At 34.4% G+C, this 12,358-nt stretch overlaps 1 protein-coding gene across 4 annotated transcripts in view; it reads left to right on the top strand.

Annotated features, from left to right (window-relative positions):
- The first annotated feature begins 8,794 nt into the window (after positions 1-8,794).
- LOC128251114 (zinc finger protein 239-like) overlaps positions 8,795-12,358 on the top strand; it is a 7,562-nt gene continuing 3,998 nt past the window's right edge. Inside the window, exon 1 of one of the 4 annotated variants that reach the window (XM_052977521.1) lies at positions 8,795-9,125. The gene's annotated coding sequence lies outside the window, so the exon portion shown is untranslated. Of the gene's footprint in view, positions 9,126-9,965; positions 10,491-11,365; positions 11,474-12,358 lie in introns of those variants that run through there. The other 3 variants (XM_052977520.1, XM_052977522.1, XM_052977519.1) reach the window with 3 other exon arrangements.

The raw sequence follows: 12,358 nt of genomic DNA, 5'->3' as shown, positions 1-12,358 counted from the left end.
TTTCGTGTCCAATGAAGGAGACAACGTTGGCATGGGTGCCAGTCGCCAAATTTAGTTCGATTTCAATTTCACTTGCCTCAACAGGTCTTCGCAAGCAGAGTTTAGTGTCCAATGAAGGAAAGGTACGCATAAGTGGACTGGCTACAACCCTTGCAGGGGCCTTGGATTTAAGTCTCACTTGGCTTGCCGGGTCTTCTCACGTACAGCATATTTCCAAAGGTCTCGGTCAGAAGTCATCGCCTCGGTGAGGCCCAATGTTCGAAGGTCTTTATAAGAATTGCAATGCCATACAAACAGTTGGTGTGATACCATGTTATTTGTTCTGGAGATCATAATTAAGAATCAAAAATGTAATTTTTCAAGCAGCATTATGTATCACACTTCAACATTTCGAGAAGTTGAGAAATATATTTTTGTTAGACTGATTCTCACTTGGCTACATTTAACCAGCTGGCTGCATCACATTCACTTGATAACCTTCATCATCATGATTTAAACTGGCCATGTCTGGATCAAATATTCTTCCTGCTTTACTTTCAAACTGACCAGATCTGGCCTCTTACATCTATCCTACAATGCCATGCAAAGAGTAAAGAATCACATTATCAAAATCTCAAAGCTATGAGATTATGCATGATTAATTCAAAAACAACGAGAATAAATAAGATTACAAAAATTACTATTTTTAAATCTCACAATGTGAGATATTCAGCAACAGTACTTTGTAGTAAAGATTGTTTGCCAACATAACATGGCAGTCCTTCTTTATGATGAATGTTGCTGTAATTTAGCCCCAGGAGATATCGTCTCCAGCTGGCTATACAACACGATCTGTGTCCTTATATTTTTCTGCTTTGAAAACTATATATTTCAAATGGCAATTTGGCAGTGCCACCTCTAGCCAAACAATTATTCTGTGCTGATGAAGCAAAATAACCCAGAAATTGCAATACACAGATATTGTTTTGAGCTGGGTGGTGATGCTATATTCCCTTGTTTGAAAATATAAGGACACAGATTGTGTTGTATTGCCAGCTGGAGACAATGTCACTCCTGGGGCTAAATTACAGCAACATTCATCCTAAACCAGGACTGCCATGTTATGTTGGCAAACAATCTTTACTATAAATAAGATTACATTTGACAGAGTAATCTGAATGCTAAAAGAAAGTAATCCTATTGTTTATCCTTTACTCACTGCACAATAACACCTAATATCCAGTGTTTAGTATCAAACAATGGAAACAGATGATATAACTTCAAATAAACTGTTAATGAAGATCAGTTTATAAAAAAATATGAAACTTTATTTATATAATCAAGTTTGTGAATTCTACAGTTTATGGTGTCAGCCTTAAGTTTTAGTTAATTGTTGTATATGTAAAATGATAGAAGAATAATGTAAGAATAAACCAGCTTTATTTAAATGTTTCAATTCCAAGTTTACTAAGAACATTCACAAGGTGTAGTGAAACCAAACTTCTGGATTCTGGGACATATAGATGAGATGACAAAGGATATTTTGTATCACAGGCATGTCCAACCCATACTAAGAGAATGGACATTTAAACATCAATGAAGATGATGATTCACAAATTATACATCCCACTTAATACTAAGTTTACCTTAACACTTGTAAATTAACATTTAGCTTAATGATAAAGGCATGAAGGGATCATTATATAAATAAAAGAAATGAGAATGTTATATAAATCTAAATCAACATAAGAATCATTTCATTGATGAGATATACATCATAAAATTTAAACCACAATTTACATAAGATATATAATAAAAATACATATAAGATCATGAATATATCCTAAAGTAGAATATTTTCTTTTAATGTTTTGCATATTTATTTATATAACTGTACAGTGATGTTATCCCCAATACAGAAGAATGTTTTGTTTTTCAGTTATTTACCCAGTGAGAAAACATTCTATTGATGATTCCAGTGTGAAATCATCGATAGTACGTTTTCTCACTGCTTCTAATACACTGGTCAACAAAGATTTTGCTACTGGAGTAAACATATGCTAATTTGAGAACACAGATTTCATGGTAGGACGGTTTGACGTCTCTTTTTAGCAAACAAGGAATCCACTTAGTGGACTCTTCTCTTGTTTATATTTAAATATAATTCACAGTCCTTGGACGTTTTTTACGTATGCTGACCACTGGTTGAAATTGATATTATTTAATAATATTGATTTCTACTCTTATTATTGTAAAAGCATGTTTTAGCCTAAATCAAAGAATTGTTCTAGTACGTCAGGATTTTGAGTTGTGTGCATGCACAAGATTATAACTATACTTCCAGTACTTAAAAATAAAATTTGGTGCAGAGGAAAGTGACGCAAAACTGAAGCAAGCATTTTCGTTGGACCCGAGATTAGAAAATTGATACCTGATAGCAAATTCAGAGGTAAACTGAATCCAGTTAAGCTGACGGCATGGGATTCATTTGTATTAGTTGTACAGAACTTTCTTGGAAATCATAAAGTTGAAAACTATGCTGATTTAATAAACAGCATATGAAAGAGTGGGATGATGGATGTCCCTTAAAATGCACTTCTTGCATTCTCATCTCAATTTTTTTTCCAACGAAACTTGGTGCTCTTAGTGATGAATATGGTGAGAGGCTCCACCAGGACATATCTGAGAAGGAAACAAGGTATCAAAGCCGGTTCAATCCACACGTTGGGTGACTACTGCTGGTTCCTACAACAGGAGACCAGCATGACGCATAAGTGCAAGAGCAAGTGTCTCAAACATTTCTGAGCTGAGCAAATCAAAAATAAGGTGAGTATTCCCTTAACATAAATATACTGTGTACCATCTACATACATTTATAAACACAAGTTGTCTGTTTATGTCAAGTTGCCGTCTACACCCATTAACAAATTTTCATGAAACTTTGCAAAAATGTTCAAGTAACATCCAGTTTGTTACTAGGCTCATTGAAGTTTAATAAAAATCTATAATTGGATAGCTAGGGCCCCTACAAGGGGTCCACATATATAACCAATATATTTTCCTTTAACATCCAAGTCTTGCTTGCAGGAGACTTTAGACAAATCCTTCCTGTGGTTCCAAAGAGGACAAGAGCTGATGAGGTAAACGTCAGCATAAAGTCATCCTACCTATGGAGCAATGTGCAAAAGCAGAGATTCACAACCAACATGAAACTGCAGCTCAGTGGTGATGATGCTGACAGAACCTTTTCAAAGCAACTGTTGGACATCGGTAATGGCACTTTGGTTGGCAAGAAGGATGGCCGGGTAAGCTTGCCTTTTGGACACATGGTATCTGATTTAAAGGAACTAATGAATAAGGTGTTTCCTAACTTAAGGAATCAGTATACAAACCACAACTGGCTGAAAGCCCATGCCATTTTAGTTCCAAAGAATGTGACAGCTGATGATTTGAACATAAAACTTCTGGAACAGTTGCCAGGTGAGTGTCACATCTACAATTCTATTGACACTGTACTCGACATTGATGAAGCTGTGAATTATCCAGTTGAATTTTTGAATAGTCTAACAATACCCTGCCTCCCACCTCACAACATGAACCTCAAGATTAGAGCAACAGTTATGCTGCTTCGAAACCTTGATCCACCGAAGCTTTGTTATGGCACACGACTTATAAGAAAGATGATGCTAAGTCTTGGGGACAATAATTTTGACTGGTAAAGCAAGCGGTGAGCCCGTATTCATTCCTAGAATTCAATTTATTCCCTTGGATATGCTTTCCAGTACAAGTGCCTGCAATTCCTGTTGAAAATGACCTTGCAATGAGCATTAACAAGGCCCAGGGACAGTCCTTGGATGTGGTAGGTTTGAACCTTGTGGAACCAGTTTTCTCCCATGGCCAACTTTATGTGGGATGCTCATGTGTCGGCAATCCTAATCGACCAAAACTGTTTATCAAGAAGCTCTGCAAACTTAATAAGATTCACCAAATCATCAGGTATTTATTATTTAACTGCAATATTTGTAAGTGTTGTAAATGTATTGATAATCTACATGCGATTTTATTTTTAAATCTATATGCAAATTTATTTGTACGTCTACTGTAAAACCAAAAGTCAGTCTGTTTCTGTATTCATTGTAAATGTATTTCAACAGTAGCGCCCCTAAGGGATATATTCTCTGGGAACACACAAGTTATTTACTTTGAATTGTTGTTATCTCATATCTGATTAGCCTGTTATTATGTAACATGCTTCACAATTTTGGTATACATACCTTATTGGTATTTCTTCCTAAGTTCTATATACTATGGGAATGCATTAGAGCCCTTTTCAGGGGTACTTTATTTGAATTCTTACTATCGGATCACTAATTTCATGTTATTATGTAACTGACTTCATGATTTGGGGATTCATAACTTATTCGGATTTCCTAACAACAAGGTCCTATATAAGATAGTTCGGTATTCTCTGTAAATGCACACTGTTTCATGGGCTACATACTTTGTATTGTTGTTATTGGATTGGCAAAACAATTATGAGAACGGAACTAAAGGATAAACCTTGCTTTTCTGGGAATTACCAGGTACATCAGCTAGTTATATTATAATACTATATACAGTACTAATATACTATAATAATAATTATCTACCTTGAACTAAACTATTCCCGATTCAAATATAGTATTGATATATAATTCGGTGCATAACTCAAAATCCTGACATGCTACAGCAATTCTGAGTTCAGATTCGGAATCAGCATACTCAATTTAGTTTAGTACAGCACCATTTGTCTGAGTAGCAGACAATAGATCTTTTTTGTTGCACAGTGTTATGTTAGACTGAATATATATGAATGACTATAATGCATTGTAGATTCAGTTGTGGTTTTATATAATATAGTATTGACAGGCTGTTGTCACTTTGGTATGTCTTCTTGCTAAATCAATACATTTATGGTTATACAAGATATCTTTTCATACAAAGAACTTTGAGAAACTGTGTGTAGCTTGGTTTTAGTTAAGGAATAGCATATAATCCTTTCTACTATAAGCACAAGGCCTGAAATTTGGGGAATGAGGATAGTCAATTACATCGACCCCAATACTAGACTGGTACTCATTTTAGTGACCCCAAAAGGATGAAAGGCAAGGTGAACCTGGGTGAAATTTGAACTTAGAAAGTAAGGACAGATGAAATGCCACGAAGCATTTTGCCCAGTGTGCTAACGATTCTGTCAGCTTGTTGTATCCATGCATACAACAATAAGTGATTAAAAGGGTTACAATCAGGAAATGCAACTGGCAGTAAAACACTGCCTTAAAAAGGTTTAATAAGGAGTACAATTACTGTTATGAGTGACATCCACAAGGCTAACCCCTGGTTTAGCAGGTGAAATGGTTTTAAAATGTAATGAATTTTAATAGTGAATGAACAGCTACATGTTTAGTCAAATTAGTGTTTTTGAGTTTGATTTATAATATATATCAGTGATATGAATTCTTTCCTGTATGGATACATTTGTGCAGAGGCACTCCAAGCTTTCAAGAGAATGACTTACCACAAATATCACAGTGACATGCCTCTTCTCCTGTATGAACATATTTGTATGTAATTAAATCACTCTTTTGATAGAATGATTTACCACAGATATCAGGATGATATGGTTTCTCTTGAGTGAATATGTTTGTGCCTTGTTAAATTACTGTTTAGAGAGAATGATTTACCACATATATCACACTTGTATGGCTTCTCTCCCGTATGAATACGTTTGTGTCCTATTACATGACTAGTTTCAGAGAAAGATTTGTCACAAACATCACATTGATATGGCTTCTCTCCTGTGTGAATACGTTTGTGTTTTGTTACATGACCAGGTTCAGAGAATGATTTACCACAGATGTGTTACGTTGATATGGTTTTTATCTTGTGTGAATATGTTTGTGTTTAGCTAAGTTATGAGTTAGAGAGAATGATTTGCCACAAATATCACACTGATATGGCTTCTCTCCTGTATGAATACGTCTATGCCTTGTTACATAGCCAGCTTCAGAGAATGATTTACCACAGATATCACAGTGAAATGGTTTCTCTCCAGTATGAATACGTTTGTGTTTAGTTAAAACTCCATTTTCAGAGAATGACTTACCACAGGTATCACAGTGAAATGGCTTCTCTCCAGTATGAATTCGTTTGTGTCTTGTGACATGACCAATTTCAGAGAATGATTTACCACAAACATCACACTGATATGGTTTCTCTCCTGTATGAACACGCTTGTGAGTAGTTAAGTTTTCCTTTTGAGAGAATGATTTACCACAGATATCACAGCAATATGGTTTCTCTCCTGTATGAATACGCTTATGTATAGTTACATTTTCATTTTTAGAGAATGATTTACCACATATATCACAGCGATATGGTTTTTCTCCTGTATGAATGCGTATGTGTATATTTACTTCACATTTACGAGAGAATGATTTACCACAGATATCACAACGATAAGGCTTTTCTCCAGTATGAATACGTTTGTGTCTAGTTAAGGTTCCATTTTCAGCAAATGATTTACCACATAAATCACAATGATATGGTTTCTCGCCTGTGTGGATACGTTTGTGATTAGTTAAGTTACTTCCATGAGAAAAAGATTTACCACAGACATCACAATGATATAGTTTTTCTCCTGTGTGCACAAGCTTATGTGTAGCTAAGTATCCATTCTGAGAGAATGACTTACCACAGATATCACAGTGATATGGTTTCTCACCTGTATGAATACGTTTGTGAGTAGCTAGTTTACTTTTTTGAGAGAATGATTTACCACAGATATCACAATGATGTGGTTTCCTTTCTGTACGAATACGTTTGTGCTTAATGAGGTTTGATTCTAGAGAGAATGACATTTTACAGACATCACAGTGGAATGATGACTTCCTTATTTCTTCCAACATCTCATCAGGTAAACATCAATTCTTGAAGTTTCTCACATTCGTCATTTTCTACTATTTTACTTTTCTCAACACAAATATATGGATATCTTTTTGTTTGCATTTTTAGAACTTATTCCTTACAAAATAATACTTTATTACTAAAAAAAAAATATTCTCTATTTTCTTCAATTGTAACATTTACTGATATCTTTATATGCCAGAAACTCTTAAAATGCAAAATTATGGGGAAATTCCAGATAATGAAAACGTAAGATATTGCTATTTATCCTAGTTCAAAAGGAATATTTCACTATAGCAATTCATCATTGATGTATATAAACATGTTCACATCACGTCTGTATAACATTTCCCATTATTTTTTAATTCATAATCCATACAGAACAGATGATGTACTTGAGGTAAACAATTCAAGACCAGCACCATTTGATAATCTGAAAAGAGAAACAACAGTGTAAGATACAGAAGACACTTAAAAAATAGAAATACAACAGGTAAAAATTTCACATTTCAATATAGAAAAAAAAAAAAAAAAAAAAACTGTAAATGTAAACATTTATGTGAACAGTTGAAGGATGAAATTGTGCTTTTTGTCAGTGAACAGGTCGCGGTCTCAAAGCGACGAAAATATTTTGACAAATTAAATTTAAATGCTGAAGTGAATCTGACAGCTTTTGTGTGTTATTTTAAATGGCTTATAAACACCTTCCACGCTGCAATTGTTTTCGTTCCAGCACACGATCTCAGATCAGGTCACTTGCTATGCAAGTACATCTCCGTAATATATATATATATATATACACACACACACACAATGGGCTTCTTTCAGTTTCTGCTCACAAAGCTTTAGTCAGCTCAAAGCTGTAGAAGAAGACATTTGCTGAAGATGCCATGAAGTGGGACTGAATCTGGAACCATGTGGTTGGGAAGCAAGCTTCTTACCACACAGCCATGCTTGTGCTTATGTATGTTGAAAAAAAAATGCTTGAGAAACAGTCCTACACCTTAACTCATTAGCCTTTAAACCAGCCATATCTGGCCAAAATATTCCACCTGTTTTATGTTCAAACTGGTTGGAATGTGGCCCCTCATACCAACTCTACAATATCATTCTAAGAATTAACAGTTACCCCATAAAAACCTCAAAGCTACAAGATAATGCATGTATTAGTTTATTGTGGGGCAAAAATGAAAATAATACTTGTCTTTAACATCTTTTTTTCTTCTGCACCGTAATATTTACTCTCTGTTAACTTCTAAAATGTTTCACTCATAAGAAATGTTAACACTAACACACGTATGATTTTTAACCTTTTCAATACCAACCTGGCAGAAACCACCTCAGGTTCAAATGTCTTGTTTTCAAAATTTTCTGAATTAAAATCTTCCACCAAACCTTAGTCACAATTTATGTTCCTAACATTACCTAAATGATAACTAAGTTATTTTACTAAACTCTTTGTTATATTTAAAATTAATTGAAAGAAACACAGAGCATCTCAAAATAAATACGGCAACGAAAGGATTTTAATGTAGATGGTATCTAAACTATTTAATACATAAACAATTTTACTGTTCCACTTTAAATAAATGTACAATTTACTTACATCATAAGCAAGATTCCTTCATCATTATACCTTAGTAAATATAGTGAAAGGCTAGGTAATTAATACTAGTTATATTATAAAATCAGTCAATGAAATCTGTTCTTACTTTGCCACTTTAAAGACTTGTATTTCTTCATCAATTCCTGGGTAATCTTCAAGTTTAGGGGGATAAAAAAGATAAATAAAAATATTCAAGGGAAATAACTGAACGACTTACCAGTATTATCCGTTTTCTTCTAGCTGTTTATAAATAAATCACACCCTAACCCTAACGTCAATAAAATCACGTGTGTGATTTATTTATAAACAGAGATGTACGGAGAATACTGGTAAGACGTTCAGTTACTTCTCTTGAATATTTTTATTTATTTTTTTATCCCCCTAAACTTGAAGATTACCCAATCCCTGTTTACCTATCGCCAGTCTTGGGTTGTTGTGAGGCAATCTCCTCTTGCAATGATTTACAGAATATAAAGTTTGTCAACAGAAATTATAAAAGGACGCCCGGGAGAAACGAAACGGAATAAGAATCCGGATGTTGTATGTAGTATCCTTGTTCGTCATATGCATCTCTCTTTTAAGAAACATATTCAAAGTAAGAATGTTACTTCATTTGTTCTTCGAACACATTCACAACCAGATCAAAACCTCATTTCTCTTTCAAAACATATATAGAATCATAGCCTGTCTGAGGCTCCCCCATTTATAAAGTACCTTTCGACACAAAGTTTACGAGATATAACTGATTTAGAAATTTTCAGAATGTTAGTACATTTAATAGTGTGTTTTTATAATGCATGCCGAGACCCCCTTCGGTCATGAACTGACCCTGGGATTGCACCTAGAAAGTTATCCTCCCAAGACACAAGTCCGGGCAAGGTTGTTTATGGAAGACCAGCAGTCGCCCATGCATACCGGCCTCCCCTCTCCATGCCACCAGTGTTATCCATGTGATTACTAAAGGGTTAAAGAGCATCAGCTAAAAATTTTGGTAAAGGTAACATTGACTGTAATTTATTCTAAGTTGTTACTGTTTACTGTGACCTCTTGACCCCCAGCCTCTTAATATGCAGTAACACAAACTTATCAATAACTTGGCACATTGTTAAGTCAAGTAGAGAAGGGGAATTCCTGACATTCCTCATTGGTTTCCTTTTGCATTGTTTTATTTTTATTCATTTATTATTTTTTTTTTTTAGAAAGTTTTATCTAAGAAAATGGGTCATTGTTCTCCACCTCCCAGAAAATGCTTCTACTTCCCCCTCTAATTTCACCTGAAATATGTCATATGAAAATGTATCTGATTGCTGTAAAACTATTAGTGTATTGCCTATTTATTTATCTGTCTATAACCAAGATACTTAGCAGTCAGTAACCCAGTTTTAATCGCTGATAAAAGTTAACATCCAAAATACAAGTTACTTCAGTAGTAAGTAAAAGCCATGTATAATTAATAAGTATTTTGCTAATTTGCGATTCTGAATCACAGATTGACGTTTGTAATTACCTAGTTATGATAGTACTAGTTGGAAAGAAATAAGTCCCAAACTAACTAAATGGAATATGTGTCTCGCACTAGAAATTTCTGATGATATACGGATCTATTTCACTTGTTTCTAAATATAAAAGCCATGGACTTCTCGATCCAGACTTAATGGAATGACGGAAGACCACAAGGCTATAACAGAATTCTGCGGTAGATCCGGTTGTACAGAAGCTGTAGTGTTGGTCATAGAAAGGAGACAAGACTGCGGATGATAAACAACGGAGTTGTTTACAACCATTTCCATTAGTTTTGAGATGAAGAAAGTGATGTCGATATAACAGTTAGATTAGAAAGGTTGGTATAAGTTAGTTTTTATGAAAATAGATAAAACTTTTCGCGTTTCTTAACAATCGAGTACATCTCGGTGAAGAGAAAAAGATTAAAATACAGAAACATGTCTGAAGTTGTATTCAGGTAAAATGAAAATAATACTGGTCTTTAATATCTTTTTTTTTTCCTTCCGCACTGTAATATTTACTTTCTATTATCTTTTAAATGTTTCACTCACTGGAAATGTTAACACCAACACACGTATAACTTTTAACGCAGATGGTATCTAAATTATTTAATATCTAAGTAATTCTACAGTCCCACTTTAGATAGCTGTACAATTTACTCACATCATGAGCAAGATCCTTTCGTCATTATACTTAGGTAAATATAGTGAAAGGCTTCATATTTAATACTAGTTATCTTATACAATCAGTCAATGAAATCTGTTCTTACTTTGTCAGTACTGGGTTAAAGACTTACTTGTATTTCTCCATCAATTCTTGTTTCCCTATCTCCAGTCTTGGTGTGTTGTGAGGCAATTTCTTGCAATGCTTTACAGACTATAAAGTTTGTCAACAGAAATTATAAAAGGATGCCCGGGAGAAACGAAACGGAATAAGAATCCGGATGTTGTAGTCTTCTCGTTCTTCATATATATCTTCCTTTTAAGTAACACATTCAAAATAAGAATGTTACTTCATTTGTTCTTCGAACACATTCACAACCAGATCAAAGTCTCATTCTTTTTTTAAGAAATATTTAGAATCATAGCTTGTCTGAGGCTCCCTCATTTGTATAGTACCTTCCGGCGCAAAGTCTATGAGATATAACTGATTTAGAAATTTTCAGAATTTTTGTACATTTAAAAATGTGTGTGTTTTTCTATATTTTAAGCGAAATTTGTTTTAGAAATCATGCATATTTATTCTTCTGTCGGTATATAAACACTACGTAAATGCATTTCGTCGTTTACGTTTCAAGTCTATTTTTTAAAATTTCTGTTGTCATATTTTTAGTGCCTGTTGATTCACACAAGAAAATAAATTGGCATTTGAGATATTGGAAAGACAGATGATGTAAACAACGATATTTCACACCGAACACGGTTTTATATATCATTGCAAGTAAGCTATAATGCTCATTTTGGCGGACATTCGGAATAACTCACGAATGAAATTGAATTGTTTGTTTTTTGTTTTTGTTTATTTTTTGCGGCATTTCATATGGGAAATTCTAAAACACTTGAAAAAAACAAAAAGGCTGGAGGGCGATGTTTCGATATGTGTAAAATAGCTGTGTCAAAATTTTACCTCTTGATTTCTAGGCAGTTTACTGAAAATATATTTACTTTATATCTATGTTTTCGCAATGTCTTCCATGAGCTGTTAGGTAGTAATGGACAGTAATGAATCTGAGGGGTATTGAGAGAGAGAAAGTGAGAGAGGCAGTGACTTGGGAGATGAGGAGTGAAGATAGCATGTATCTAATACTACCAGATCTGATGTAGTCCCCTTTGTTAAGAGAAAGGGTAAGTAATAGATGAGAAGGTAGTGCAATGTAGGGCAGCTGTTGGAGATTGAACAGAAATATAACAAATGGGAGATCCATATGTAGACTTATTATGTAAGGTGGCATCAAAAAGTTCCTGGAGTAGTTTTGTAGCACACCAACAGGTGGCGGCACACAGTTGCATGCACAGTGAGAGCTAGCGATGACCTTCGTGAAGTAATGTGACCAAGTGACATTGCTGTGTTTACTTCACAAGTTGTGAAATTTGTGTATGCTGTTGTCTGCAATTTTATCGTGGACAGGAAGTTGGAACAATGAGTCAACATGAAATTTTGCATTAAATTTGGGAAATCTGCTACAGAGACGTTGAGCATGCTTTGGCAAGCTAATGGTAATGAGGCAATGGGTCATTTGCAATGTTTTGAGTAGCACAGGCTTTTCAAAGGCATGACAGCTTAATCAAAAGCATGCTCATTATTATTATTATTTTTTTTTTTTTT

The sequence above is a fragment of the Octopus bimaculoides genome, chromosome 28 (genome assembly GCF_001194135.2).
Source record: "Octopus bimaculoides isolate UCB-OBI-ISO-001 chromosome 28, ASM119413v2, whole genome shotgun sequence".
Classification (NCBI taxonomy): Eukaryota; Metazoa; Mollusca; class Cephalopoda; order Octopoda; family Octopodidae; genus Octopus; species Octopus bimaculoides.
Note: the sequence above shows the minus strand (reverse complement) of the source record. Positions and strands in the feature narration are given on the sequence as shown.